This window comes from Ochotona princeps, chromosome X (genome assembly GCF_030435755.1).
Source record: "Ochotona princeps isolate mOchPri1 chromosome X, mOchPri1.hap1, whole genome shotgun sequence".
Classification (NCBI taxonomy): Eukaryota; Metazoa; Chordata; class Mammalia; order Lagomorpha; family Ochotonidae; genus Ochotona; species Ochotona princeps.
The window spans coordinates 49,768,590-49,772,166 of NC_080865.1; the positions used below are offsets into that span (position 1 = coordinate 49,768,590).

General features: G+C 39.6%; 1 pseudogene across 1 annotated transcript; it reads left to right on the forward strand.

Moving 5' to 3' along the window:
- The first annotated feature begins 1,886 nt into the window (after positions 1-1,886).
- On the forward strand, positions 1,887-3,346 carry LOC101516207 (26S proteasome non-ATPase regulatory subunit 11-like; annotated as a pseudogene). Its single transcript, XR_192160.2, has one exon. The product of XR_192160.2 is annotated as a 26S proteasome non-ATPase regulatory subunit 11-like (transcript).
- Positions 3,347-3,577: the final 231 nt, after the last annotated feature.

The following is a 3,577-nucleotide window of genomic DNA, read 5'->3' on the forward strand; positions in this document are numbered from 1 at the left end:
CATTGAATGTATAGGCAATGGTGAAAAAAAAATCTAGTAATCTCTTCATAAGGTTTATTTAGCAGTTTCATTAGAAGAACCTTCTAAAAATGTTAATCTGCATTATATTGCTTGTCTATAAGTGTGTGTGTGTATGTGTATGTGTATGTGTGTGTGTTGTACGTGCATGATTCTTGCCTTATATTTGAAAGAACATATGATGTTTGTCCTTTTAGGATTGGCTTATTTCACTTAGCATAATGGTCTCTATTTGGAACCATTTCATTATAAATGGTAGAATTTCATTCTTTGTGATGGATGAGTAGTATTCCATGCAGTAGACGTACCAGTCCTCTTTAAATGTTGTTGGAATTTTAACTGGGACCACAATGAATCTGTATATTACTTTTACTAATATGGACATTTAATAATGTCGATTCTACCAATCCAGGATCATGTAAATTTCTCCATCATTTAATGTGTTATTCCATTTTTAAAAATATTTTGTAATTTTTATTATGGAGTTCTTCCACATCCTTAGTTAGTTTTATTACAAGTTACTTAAATTTCTTCTCTGCTATTTTAAATGAGACTTTACTTACAAGCTCTTTTACAACCATCAATTTCGTTTTGTGTACTAAGCCCAGTAATTCATGCTTTTTGACTTTGTACTCTGCTACCATGCCAAACTCTCATATGCATTCCAACAGTCTTTTTATTGAGTCTTGGTTCTCCTATGTATAGATTCAAGTCATCTGTGAACAGATAATTTTAAATCCCTGTTTCCAATTTGAATGCCTTTAAGTACTTTCTCATGCCTAAAACTTCTAGCAAGAACTCTGAATACTGTGTTAAATAACAGTGGTAAAAGTAGACATCCTTGTCTAGTTCCAGATCTTAGGGGAAAAGCTTTTTAGCCTTTCCTTGTTCAGTATGATGCTGGCATTTTTTTTTTTCGTATATTGCTTACTTCTGTTGTAGAATGATCCTTCTAGGCTTATCTTGCTGGACTCTCTGCATGGTCCACGCCTGCAATGAAGGAATCAGGACTGGATATGAACTGTACTGCTGCAACACTATGGAGGAATTCAATATTGGCAGGGAGGGCTTTTTGGAGGAGTTGGGGGAATCCCAGAGTCTATGAAACTATGTCATTAAATGAAATGAAAAAAATTGCTGTCCTGAATCTAGCATTCTCAATTTTCAAATTGTGTCAAATCCATAGGTCCTGACACAGAAAAAAAAAAATCCCACAGGTTTTTATTCATTGTTGTGTAAAACAATAGAAAAATATGATTATGTGTACATTTACATAAGTGAACTTAAGTCCTTATGTGAGAAAAACAAAAAATGATGTCTGTAGTAAAATATCGTGAAGAAAGAGTACAATGGGTTGTCAGTTGCACACATTTTTTTTTACTATTCAGCAGATTGCTATGTACTGCTAATTACATCTAATATTTGTCTACATTTAAAAATATTTTATTTTGTTTTATGATATAGTTTCACAGGCTCTGGGGTTACCTGTGCCCTTCCCCAATGTCCCTTTCCCATTGATTTCCCTTCTAGCTTTACAATGGATGTCCTTCATCAACAGTTTACAAGCCCATCATGCTGCTATTCAAGTGTTTACCAACAATACAGGAATGGACATCGTCAGAGAGTCCATCATCTTACTGTTAGGATGTATTCAATTCTTATACTGGGATTCCGTCTTTGGTCTGTAGGCATAGAGACATACAGCACTTTGTCTCTATATCTGAACGTATAAGTCCCCGCTACACTTGCATTATGTATCTGATAAAATATAAAACCAATGAGCATAGTCCACAACAGGGTGAAAATAATAAAATCTTGTCAATATGAAGTTAACAAACATGCTACAAGAATAAAAATCAGCGGCCACGGCCGGGGAAGGTGTGAGAGTGGTAACATGACAGCGGCGGAGGTGGTGGAGTTCCAGAGAGCCCAGTCTCTACTTAGCACCAACCGGGAGGCCTTCATCGACATCCTCCACTACATCGTCAAGAGTGACATCCAGGAGAACGATGAAGAGGCAGTGCTGGTCAAACAGCAGAGCATCCTGGAACTGGGGTCCCTCCTGGCCAAGGCTGGACAGGCTACAGAGCTTGGAGGACTCCTGAAGTATGTGTGACCCTTCTTGAATTCCATCAGCAAGATTAAAACAGCTCGTCTGGTGCAATCTCCTCTTGATCTATTTCTTGATATGGAAGCAGCTGCGGGGCAGGAGGTCGAGCTATGTTTACAGTGCATCGAATGGGACAAATCAGAGAAAAGAACTTTTTTACGTCAAGCTTTGGAAGCAAGACTAGTGTCTTTGTACTTTAATACCAAGAGGTACCAGGAAGCATTGCATTTGGGTTCTCAGCTGCTGCAGGAATTAAAAAAAAAGATGGATGATAAAGCCCTTTTGGTGGAAGTACAACTTTTAGAAAGCAAAACATAGCACGCCCTAAGCAATCTGCCCAAAGCTCGAGCTGCCTTACCTCTGCTCTAACCACAGCAAATGCCATCTATTGCCCTCTAAAACTGCGGGCCACCTTGAATATGCAGTCAGGTATTATTCATGCAGCAGAGGAGAAGAACTGGAAAACTGCATACTCGTACTTCTATGAGGCATTTGAGGGTTATGACTCCGTCGATAGCCCCAAGGCCATCACCTCTATGAAGTACGTGTTGCTGTGCAGAATCATGCTCAACATCCCAGAAGACGTCCAGGCTTTGGTGAGCAGGAAGCTTGCCCTTCGGTATGCAGGGAGGCAGACAGAAGCATTAAAATGCATGGCTCAGGTCACAGGCAGATTTTGAAAAGGCCCTGACAGATTATCAGGCAGAAATTGGTGATGACCCAATCATCAGTACACACTTGCCCAAGTTGTGTGATAACTTACTGGGACAGAATTTTATCCGGGTCATTGAGCCTTTTTTCCCGAGTACAGATTGCCTCATCAAGCTGTCCAAGGCCGACGTGGAAAGGAAATTGTCACAGATGATTCTTGACAAGAAGTTTCATGAGATTTTGGACCAGGGGGAGGGTGTCCTGATTATTTTCGATGAGCCCCCAGTAGATAAAACTTATGAAGCTGCTCTGGAAACAATTCTGAACATGAGTAAAGTAGTGGATTCCCTCTACAACAAAGCCAAGAAACTGACATAGAGTTGAATCTGTAGCTGTCCTTTGGAGAGTGTATGTGGCGGGAGTGAAACCTTGGGGGAAATGCTAGGATATTGTGTTTTTTATTTTTTTCTTTTTGTTCTACTTTTCACTCAGAAAGTTTTCAAATCCTTATTTGGTGCATCTGTAGTCCAGCTGATAGGTGTGCCAGTTTTCATGTAATCTTTACTGGCCCAATTTGGGAGCGGGGAAATTGCAAAGAAAGAAAGAAAGAAAGAAAGAAAGAGAAAGGAAGAAAGAAATTATTCTAAATAAGAGGAAAAAGGCTTACACTTAAAAAAAAATCCATCAAAAGTACCCCAGAGCAGTAGCCTGACAGCTAAAGTCCTCGCCTTGCATGCACCGGGATCCCATATGGGTGCCAGTTCTAATCCGGCTTCCCATCCAGCTCCCTGCTTGTTT